We start from the raw sequence: 12,130 nt of genomic DNA, 5'->3' as shown, positions 1-12,130 counted from the left end.
TTATTTGAATGTTACTATTATTTCTCCCCTAAACCTAAGTTTTATCTCTGTTTAGAACAAAATTGAAGTAGGTGCTAGATGTAGGGATCTAGTAGCTCAATTGATTGGCTACCTGAAATTTTACCTTATCGGTAAAGGTTTAAATCCCCACATTGTAAAAAAAAAAAAAAAAAAGGTACGTGCTTGATAGTTAATTTTGTATTAAAATATAATCCTTAAGTGTTTCTTTCTTCTTTATTTGCATGGTGAAGAGAGTAACTTATAGACGGAAGAGTTCTAATGTGGGGTTATGGGACTTCTTGTTTCAGAGTTTTATTTTATTTATTGTTCTTTGACGGCGTCGTTTGAGGAGTTTGTGTTGTTGGGTCAAAATATTACGTCAGAAAGTGGAACGTAGGGAGCTAAGTAGTGGGCCGATAGTTGGGCTCATGATAAACGGTTTTCTATTGGACTATGTTCATTTTTGGTTGATTTGATGAAGTTCATTACAAATATTTTTTGCTCATTTTTCATCTTTTTTTTTGCACGGATTGGCCTTCATTTGGGGTGGTCTTTAATTTTTTGTCCTTCAAATTGATGGTCTTTAAGTTTTGCCCCTCAAATTAGTGGTATTTAACTTTTTCTCTCTGCCTTTGCAAATTCTGCCTTAAGATAGATTTGCATTCTGCCCATTCAAATTCTGCCTTAAGGCCCAAATTTTGCCTCAGAATTTACAAAGGCAGAGGGCAAAAATTAAAGACCACCAATTTGAGAGGCAAAAATTGAAAACCACCCCAGCAAAGGACAATCCTGCAAATTGCCCATTTTTCATTGAGACATTTCAGAAATGACTATAGTTTTTGTAGCTCATTTCAGGTCGTAGCTATACTTTCAGCATTTACTATTCGTAGCTAGTTTTTTATTGTCCGGGTATATTCAATGTATTCATGATAGCAAATTTCATGTCAGTGTATTCATGATAGCAAATTTCATGACAGTAATTCGGCTTATCCAGGTCAAAGGCAAAATACAAAAAGGAATGAAAGGGATTAAGTTTATCAAAATTAAAATCTAAAATCAAGGGATTAACGTGTATTAATCTGTGTCAGATGTATTGACCAATGTCAATTTTTTTAGGCTTAATACATAGGTAGCCCCTTAAATCCAATTAAACACTTGAATCAAGCCCTATTCCAATTGAACGAATCAACTCCTAATAAAGTATTTTAATTAGACAGTTTCGATTCGAATTTTAAATTTCTTTTTACGTGTGTTTTCATTTGTCTATAAGGTAGTTATGTTAACTACATAAAATTTGTCATCTCCTTTAATTATATGCATTCGCCTCAATAAGCCGTAAACTCCCCAAGCATTTTCCACTTGAGGTTGATGCGTATGGTTAAAGGAGATGACATATTTTATGTGGTTAACTCGACTACCTAATAGATGTATTCAGTTGAAAAACTAGTTCGAGTATCTAAATGAAGTATCTAAGCAAGTTTAAGGAGCCGGCTATGTATTAAGCCTTATCATTGTACGTACAATGACATACATATGACAAGATGTGACACACAAGTGATACTTATATGCATCACTGTACATACAATTACATACACTGACACGACATACAAGTACATAAAATGTTAACGACATTCAATTATGTATATCACTGTATATTTTTGTGTGTGTCTTGTGCATGTCAATGTATGTCAAGCATATTTCAAATATGTATGACAGTTGTATGTTGTCCGTATGATAGCTAGGATATGTATATATGAAAACTAGGGTCAGTCTGTATTTATGTAGGCCAAATACATATGCGGTCCTTAAACTTACCAAGAATTTTTCATGCAGACACCTGAACTAAAAACTGTACCTATTGAACACTTGAATACGAGCCAAACTGTACCTATTAGACATACAATTAACAATCTCTCATAAGAAATATAGTGTGATTCACACACACTATGACATGAAAAAAAAAAAGCGTATCAGAAAATGACACTTGACAATTACTATTAAAATGTTCTCTAAATTATATAATTGTTTCTTCCCCTCCCTTTGTCTTCTTCGCTTCACCCTCCAGCATCTTGTTCATTTACTAGGCATTATTATCACCTGTGCATTTCACTTTCTCTTTCATTTACCATTACCACAAGTCCACAATCGTCACCTTAAAGGTGTTGTGTTTGATAAAATTGATGGTTCACCACTAAAGTCTGTGTAGACAAACTTATCAAAACGAGAAAAAATGTTCATGCATGAAATCAAAAAAACAAGCATCAAGAAAAAGATTAGTTGAATTTTTTTTACCATAGGCGTATAGCTTGATCAAATATGGTTGCAAAGCTAATTAAAGAATTAGTGCAGTAATTTATAGTTGAATCTAAATATTGCATTTCGGAGTTTCTTCTAATTTATTGCTTTTATTTTGTATGTGATGAAAAGAAACAAGGAAAGAGAAAGGAAGGGGAAGATGGCTGATGAGATCATGGCTGAACATCGATGCCCTTTTCCTTTCTTTTGATCTCTTTCTTTCTCTATGCGGGTGATACTTTTTTGCCTCATTGATTTCTGGAAATAATTGATAGTGGCAGAAAGTTCAGCGGCTACGGGTGAGGCAAGTGGTGGAATTGAGAGTGACGAGATGTTTGTTTGGGTTGATTTGCACTATGTTGGTGCATGCATCGGCTATGGTGCCGGAGGTGGTGGGTAAAAAGAAAGAAAGAAAGAAAGAAGGAGATAGGAGGAATTTTTTTGGGTCTTCCTGTTACGTCCCAAAACCCACCCTAGACGTGATCGGCATCCAACGTCATGAATAACATCGGAAGAACATAAACGACACAATAATAACACTTGAACCCGCCAGGTTCAATATTCGCCTCCAACAATTTATAAAATAAATGTAACATCAAGTTCCTTTTTAATAATCTTTCCTTATTAAATTAAACAAAGTTATAAGTAACTGCATATATCAGGATCACAATTATGAAATAAAATCAGCGGAAGTCTAATATAAGTAAATAGTCATAAACGTGGCAAACGCCCATTAAGTCGTACGAGACTTTGACAATCTACCCACAATTCTGACAACTATCTATGGAGCTTCTAAGAGACACAACAATCATCTAACTTCGGGATGCAGCCCGGAAATCTAGAATAATAAATGAAATAGGAAGTGTCCCACGAACAAGGATGTGGGCTCACCAAATCAACAGCAGCAGCAAGTTCTCCTAAGTGTTGAGAGTATCACGAACCTGTTCTTCTCCGTTACCTAACATACCATAAAAAAAACAATGGTATGCCTGAGTACTTTCGTACTCAGTGAGTGTCTCGGGGACAACAAGTAATATAAAAATAAAGTACAATAATACATAAAGAAATCAGTTCTGAAAAGATAGTATAAAAATAGTCATTCCACTTTATGATTCTTAATATCATTTGTTAAACAGTTTACAAAGCCATTAATCAATATAAAAACAGTTATTCAGCTTGTGTATCAAAACCGATTATAAAGCCTTTTGTCAAGTTACAACTTTCAATTATGCCTTTCAAATTGATCATGATTGTCAACAACAGTTCCATGAGAGAATAAGAATATCACACATGCCAATACAGGCCTAAGAATCAATCACATCGAAGGGATGACCGTAGAGGTTCCCTAAACACAACGCACCACACCGGAACATATAATTCTCGGTGGTTATCCTTCCTCCCGAATAGCTAGGCATAAATCACACCCCGGGTAGCGAACCCAGCGGTGGCCACTCTTCCTCCCGAATGGCTAGGCAATTACCACACTAGGATCCATAGTGGCTACCCTTCCTCCCGAGTAGCTAGGCCAAACACAACAACAAAGTTCATAGCATAGAAGCCGATTCACAATTTCACTACTAAAAAAACGAAATTTCCCGACCTCGAAAAACCGACCTCATAAGGTCGGTAAAGGCATAATATATATATTTTTTTTAAAAAAAATAAACCGACCTAATGAGGTCAGTTGTAGACACGTGATTTTTGACCCTCCCCGTGTGTTTCACCTTATAGTGTTTAAATATTTCTTTTAATTTTAATTTTTGACGTGTCGATTGTATTCTATTTTTATTTAGTAGGCTTATTTGCGAAAATCAAAAAGAACAAAAAATATTTGCTATTTTTATAATATAAGTTATGTTTTAATTTGCAACAAAAGAAAGAAAATTTCCCAAAAAATATGTTTTCTTAGTTTCTAAAGTTCTCACAACTTTTGAGTTCTATAAAATAGTTTTAAGCTACTGTAATAGTGTTATTTAGTTGGGAGAATTATTTTCTTGCATTTTGATTTCGTTTCAATATTTTGGGTGATATTTTATTTCATTAAATTAGTTAGTATATTTTATTTTAGTTTAAGTTTTCTTTTAGATAATTCAAGAAATATCTCATTACTTTTGTCTTTTTCCCTAACCAACTCACACATGATACCACTCCCATTTTAACACCTCACCTAGAATAATTCTTGCTCACCACTCCACTCTTCCACAAAAATATACCACCTCAACACAAAATGACAAAAGTTATAACAAACCTTATCACAAAAAGGGGAGGGTTTCACGTTTTTAGGGAAATATTATTGTTAGGGGTGGGGACCACGAAAACACACAATAAAAAATCAGCCACACCTAAGCCCCTTCACGAGAGAAAAAGAAACCCATTAGCCGCAACATCCACGAAAATACTCATCTTCCTCGTCACTCATCACCTAAGAGCTACCATTGGAACCTCATCTTTACCATGTAGACCACCCTTCAAAACCGACCCTCTCTTTTGCCTAAAAGTATCCACCATAACATCGCTTATACACCGCCATTCTCGTTGATTTCTTCTGGTTCGATTGAGGTCTCGTTTGAGGTCGGTCGTCGGCGAATTTTCCGGGCAAAGGTTCTTGATTTTTCTCTATTCGAATGTAGTTGCTGTCCATTTCAGCTTTTGTACACAACGTTGGATGTTTCTTATCAATATTGCGAAGGTTTAATTCGTTTAAGTTTTGGTCCCTTGGCTCTCTTTCCATCATATTTCCTTTTAACTTTGTCTTGTATTTATGGTGTAATGATTCTGTGATTTATATTAAAAATGATTTTTTGTGGTTCGTTATACCACAGAAATAAAAAGATCATACTAAAATGGCTAACGTGTTGACCCTTGATCAGCCTATTTTAATACTAATGTGATTAGAGAGATGAAGATGTTTATGCATTTTAAATGCCTTGTTTCAGTGATTTGCATGCAGACTAAATATATAAAATCATATGTATAGCATCAGTTAAGTAGCTTGCGTGGATATCAATTATATTTGTTTGGTTGTTTATTTCTTCTTTGTTCTCAAATATGAGAGGTGGCCCTTTGTTTGGTTTGATGTTGATTAACTTACACTTAATTCTATTTTCTGTTTTTGAAACGTAAGAATGCAGCTTTTGGTGATTTAATCAGGTTTTGTTCTTTTAAGCATGTTTCTCTATAGTAAAATTGACTAAGTTTGAAAAAATATTTAAAAAAATATCTTATTGTAAGTGTGGTTTCTTCTCTATATGTGCATTTTCATAGCATAATGTTTAATCCTTTCACTGTTGCGTTGTAATTTTGATGATCGCTCACAAACTCTGAGTATTCAAGTAACGTAACTATTCTGCCGATGTCCGGAAGAGAGAATTGTATTGGCTCAGACGTGGCGGTCGTTTGGTTAAGAATAAAATCCGGGGGGGGGGGGGGGGGGGGGGGCAATTCAAGCGTTTAAGGACTTATTAACTAATTGTGAGATGAGCGAGACGAGATATGAATTATTTCAAATCTCGTTGTCAAAGGAAAAGAAAAGAGCGCAAAAAACAAATTGTAAGGGAGCGAGATGGATTGCGAATTTATTCAAACCCGTTGTTAAAGAGTGAAAAATGACTAAAAAATATGAACAAATAATTTTAAGTCTCGGATTTTAGAGACAAATAATTGCCCTTAACGCTAGACGAGCTTTAGGCATGTTTTAAGATGTTTGTTTCGATTAAGAATGCGGTTACGCATCTTATTTCGAGACGTTTATAAATAACTCAAGGATACGATTACGCACCTTGGCCGAACTCATTTTTAACAATTAATTTTGTTTCGAGTAAGAATGCAGTTATGCATCTTATTTTGAGACGCTTAAAAGATTCGGAATGCGGTTACCTATCCGGTTTAAGACCAATGCAGTGTTCAACAATAAAAGTACGAGCAAATCGAGGCTCAGATACATAATATATTCATAGATTAATTTAAGCTAAATATAAGTCGATAAAGCGACCGTGCTAGAACCACGGGACTCGGGGAATGCCTAACACCTTCTCCCCGGTCAATAGAATTCCTTACCCGGTCTTCTGTTTTCGCGGTCCATAATAAAAGAGTCATTTTGTTACACCTCGAAAAATTTTCCGTTGGTACGCAAGTGGATAAACTAGTGATGAATATGAGTGCATGATGTCTATGAGCAAGAAACGACGTTGATAACCTTAGGCGAGATTTCGAAGGTATCCGATGTGAGACGAAGAAGTTGGTTAAGTTAAGATGAGATACAAGGTGAGCAATGCATGTGCATGGACGGGGGTGATTAAAAATGAGAAGTCTAAGAAATATGGGAAGTTGCAGAATTGCAACTACCCAGTGGTCGTATATTGCAAAATACGGACTGTAAAGTGCAATACGGTCTGTAAACTGGCAGTCGTAAACTGCCATGCAAGGCTTCGACTTTCTGCCAGCCGAGGAAATGGTTAAATACGACCTGGTGGACGGACCGTAAAGTGATTTACGGCCCATAAACCATGGTCGTAAACCACCATGAAGGCAGCCCAGCTTCTGGTTCTGGAAATGGCTAAATACGCCCATGGAGGACGAGCCGTATAGTGGAATACGGTCCGTAAACCTCCATGGACGACCACTGTTCACCCAGCACAGATTTTCCAATTCATTAAATATGAGGATCAAGACTTATTTTATTTCATTACAACATTACATCACTTCTCTCCAAAACTTCTCTCTACATTTATTATATGAGTTTTCAAGGATTATAAGCCATCAATAACATTAAGACAAGTGAATCAAGTGTAAGCAAGCCATTAAATACCATTCAAGTCAAGAAATGCAAATGGAGAAAAATTAGGGTTCTGCTCAAAGAGGAGTATTATCAACCAAAGCTTGTTCCTACAACTTCTAAGGTAAGATTCATAATTTTTACAAGATGTTTAAGGTATTGGAGAATTAAGATACATGGATTGTAGAAAATGTGGTCAACTAGGTCATGAATGATGAATAGTGACATTTTGAGAAATAGTTTGAGTTGATTTATAAATGTTGTTGTGTTGTGATATGAATATGTTATAAATGGTATTAAGATCATGAACTAAACACTTTAGACGAATGGACGAAGATGGGTGTTATGACCATGAATGTGGGTGAATTAGAGGCAAATTGAGGAATATAGGTAATGTGGATAATGTGAATGACTAATGGCCATTGTTATGATATTAATGAAGGTATAAACGCTAGCATTGGAAGGGAACGTGCAAGTGTAGAATAGTTCGACGGAAAGGTATGTAAGGCTAACCCTTCTTTCATAAGGCATAGTTCTTGGCCAAATTCCTAATTCCTCTATATGAGTATGCTGTCTTCAAATGGTTGACATTCCGAGCTCATAAGCTCACGACCCTTGATATGTACTATGATTATACTATGTTCCTCGTATGACGAGTAAGTCCATAATGTAGATGTAACGATAATGATGAGGATAGTAATGATGATGAGAGTAAAATGAGATTAGAGATGCTTACGAGCTATGATATATGTATATGTATTCCTATGAAGGGCTATGATAAGACCCCGAGCTTATGATGCCGGGTAAGACTATATGTATATGACTATGTATAAAGTATGTATACGATTACGAAATGCGCGCACACCTCTGCAGATGGTACGGATATCCCTGACGCCTTGGTAGGGCCAGGTATGTATGATCTTGAGCCTTGGTTGGCCAAGTATGTATGACACACCGATCCTACGAGGTTGGGTATGCTATGTAAATACTATGTATATGATATGACCATGTATATAATATGAATATGAGTGTGATAAGACTTAGTAAGGGCATGTATACGAATATGAACACAAAGTGGTATGGCTATTATTATGGGATATGAACGACGATGTATGCAAGTAAGCGACATGATGATGATGATATTACTGTCTCCCCTCCTATGCTATTTCATATGATATCTATTATGCTTCTATATTGATGATGATCATGCTTTACATACTCAGTACATTCTTCGTACTGACGTCCTTTTGTTTGTGGACGCTGCGTCATGCCCGCAGATGCACAGGGAGACAGACTTGATCCATAGCTGCTTATTCAGAGATTGCATAGCAGAGCTCCATTTCTTTCGGAGCCGTAGCTTTTGGGTACTTATTCTTTTGTGTATATAATTATGGGCATAGCGGGGTCCTGTCCCGCTCATACGATATGTCATACTCTTAGAGGCTCGTAGTCATGTGTATGTGGGTAGAGATGTTCGGCCATGTCGGCCCAGGTTTTGTATATCTTTTGTTAGCCACGTCAGCCTTGTACTTATGATGTGGCACAGATGCCTATGAGATGTTAAATGATGATGGTCGTCTAATGGGATCAATATGATTAACGATAAGAAAAACACGAATTGACTTATGGTTCACCTAGATGTTATGTTATGTACGATAAGGGGGTGCTCGGGTGGGGTAGCACCGGGTGCTCGTCGCGGCCCCCTAGCCGGGTCGTGACACATTTCCTTTTGATTAGGGATTCATAAGGTGGCTTGGAACACCAAAACTCAATTCCAAGTGGCGACTCTGTAAATAAGATAATCCCTTTTCAAAACCGTCACTTCAAATGGAAAAACCCTTTAATAATAAAAACCTGCGCGTTTATATCGCGGGGGGGGGGGGGGGGGGAGGGGAGGCGCAAAAAGGGGTGTGACAGCTCTGGCGACTCTGCTGGGGAATAACCAGAATTCGAGCTTTGTGATATTGCCTTATATTGGCTATTATTATTATTATTATTATTTGGATTTATTATGTGTTGTTGAGCCTAATGTGCTAATTGTCGCTCATTTATCGCTTCGATATTGTTGAACTATATCATAAATTGCCTTCTCTCGCGCACCCCTCTGAATCTCTGAAACACTTCACACACAGTCACAGGAATGCAGTTATGCATCCTACTTCTGTCAAGATAAAGCCGGAGCGTCTTGGCGCCCGGTGAAGGATTTTAGTCACACATGTTAGGCCGGGCTGGATAAGCAATAAAGTCGGAATAGCACTGCTACCGACAGTATTGCCCCTCCCCGGCTCGAGTTGTCCGCTCGGGTTAGCCAGTCTATACACCGTTTTCCATTAGGTTTTAAACCTAGCAAAACTGAAACGCAGACATGATTATCCCTAGTAGGATCCGCTTATATGCATCACTTGCATTTGACTTAGTGGGACTCGGCACAGGGGTCGGGTCCGTCTAGGACAGGTATCCTTTTTCTGACCGACCTGTGCATCTCATGTGCTATTTGCAATATTATTGCTTGCTTGATTGTTGATCGGCTTTAGGCTAACTAGTGAAATAGAAGAGAGAGAAGCATTCATTTGACTTTTTACGCACCCATTTTCCTTAAACCTCTAATTTGTCTGGCTCTTGATAAAAATAAGAAAAGAAGAGTTCAATTCGAGACGAGTTTATTAATTAATTAATTTATTAAAAAAATAACTTAGCAGTCCAATCTGGACGAACTACGCACACCTGATTCCCGTCCCTCGGGGCGACGATACGTAGGCAGCCTATATCGGGTTCGGTGATCCTTATTCAAAAAATTCAAAAAAAAGTGTTTTTATTTGGTATTAGAAAATCCGAAAAAAAAAAAGAGATAATTTTATTTTTAAAAAAAGAAGATAATAATAATAATAATAAAAGGGGGGAGATTCCTTTTAATGCTCTATCCAAAAGGAAAAGGAAAACGCAAAAAGATTTTACTTCGAGTAGTATTTTTAGCGGGGTTTCTTTGGAGGAAATTTTACAATCAAAATCCAAAAAGTTTTTTTTTTTTCAAGTTTTTGTTGTTTTTTGTTTCTCTTCCTAAATTTCAAAAAAAAAAAAAGAGAAGAAAAAATTCGAAACAATTTTGTTGATTAATTTTTGCCGAAACTTCCCGAACTACGCAAAGATCTGATTCATGTCCCAGCATGATACGTAGGCAACCCAAGTTGGGTTCGATCGAATTATTTTCAAAAATCAAAAGGAGTAGTGAAAGAGGGGAGAAGAAAGGAAAAAAGAGTGGAAAGAAAAAGAGAGATAATCGTAAAAAAGAAAAGAAAGGAAAGAGAGCGAGTGAATCGAGAGGGGTGGAAATGAAAAATGAAAGAGAGAGGATGGCCAAATCGAGCGGGAATTGGGATGATGCCAAAATGACATTATTACCCTTAGAGTCATTCTAGAATTGATAATTGTGAATATGTGCATTGCAAGCAATTCCCTAACCCATATATTTTTTTATGATGTTCGATTTAAGAAAGTGGTTGGTTTGTGGTACACTGGCAACACACATCCACTTCGCTAGATCAAAAGGAAGTGTGCGAATGTCGAGCGAAAATGAACTCCCAATAGTCAATACTGAGGAAAGACAAGGACATGGTCAACATGAATCAACCGTTGTTGAGGAAAATAGGTTATTGAGGCAACGTATGGTGGGGATGTTACAAGAATGGTCGAATGGTAGGCAACCGCCCCAGGCAATCCCTAGTTTTTCTGACATCACGCCTATGGAACATGCAAATACTCAGGCCTCACTCTCCATGTCAGAAGATCTAGTGTACCTTTCTGGGTTTGCTCATGGTCTGGGTGACTATACCAATTTGCCTAACATCACTGAAACCTCCACAAGTCGTTTTCCAAGGGTGCAAATCAGGACTGATATTCAGGGTATCGCAACAGCGCCGCCCGTTTATACGTTCTCGCAGCCTAATCCTATGGTTGTGACAACTACTATGCCAGTTGATATGATTCCCCAACCCACTATGGTGCAAAGACAAAATCATGTGTCACAATTTGTTACCCGTCAAGATCAGTACTACCCTTCGGATTTCACATTCATGGGCCCAGATCCTCATCACTCTATTTCACAGTTTAATTCTCTTATTGACATTGAGAGACCGGCGAAAAATGCTGAACATGAGGACATGGCTGGAAATATGAAAAGCATGGAACAAGCTATGAAGAACTTACAAGGATTGGGAGGTTATAAAAGTGTCTCATTTGGAGATTTGTGCATGTTTCCTGACGTTCATCTACCCCTCGGATTCAAGGTCCCAAAGTTTGACAAATACGATGGACATGGTGATCCTATGGCCCACTTGAAGAGGTATTGTAATCAATTGAGAGGAGTTGGGGGTAAGCAAGAGTTGCTTATGGCCTACTTCGGTGAGAGTTTGACGGGTTTAGCCTCAGAATGGTTCATTTGATCAAGACTTCACTAAGTGGCATATTTGGGACGACGTGGCTCAAGAATTTGTGCAGCAATTCCAATACAATATAGACTTAGTTCCTGACAAGAAGTCTCTGATCAATTTGAAGAAGAAAACTACAGAAAATATTAGGGAATTTGCCATCAGGTGGCGGGAGCAGGCTGCAAGGGTGAGACCCGCTGAAAGAAAGCGAGGTTATGGAGACTTTTATCCAAGCACAAGATGAAGAATATTATCAGCACATGCTCCTTACCTTAGGCAAATCATTTGTTGAAGCCATCAAAATGGGGGAGATGATAGAAGATGGGATTAGAACAGGACGTATTATGAGTTTTGCTACCTTTAAATCCACCACACATGCAAGTGAAAGTCGGTCAAGAAATCTTGGGATAGAGAGAGATGGAAATTCTGATGTTGCAATGATTAGATCTGGAAAACGTTAAGGTCCGAGGGGCCGCCATCGTCAATATACTCAGCCTCAACGTCGATCACCGAATTACACACAATGGCGAGCAGCAACACCACAAAACCCTCATCCGTCTCCACAAAATTTTCAAGCATCATATAATCCCCATTCGAGGCAGGAGTACGGCAAGAAACAGAGGCCAAGGGATAATTT

The sequence above is a fragment of the Lycium barbarum genome, chromosome 5 (assembly GCF_019175385.1).
Source record: "Lycium barbarum isolate Lr01 chromosome 5, ASM1917538v2, whole genome shotgun sequence".
Taxonomy (NCBI): Eukaryota; Viridiplantae; Streptophyta; class Magnoliopsida; order Solanales; family Solanaceae; genus Lycium; species Lycium barbarum.
This window is presented reverse-complemented; position numbering follows the sequence as displayed.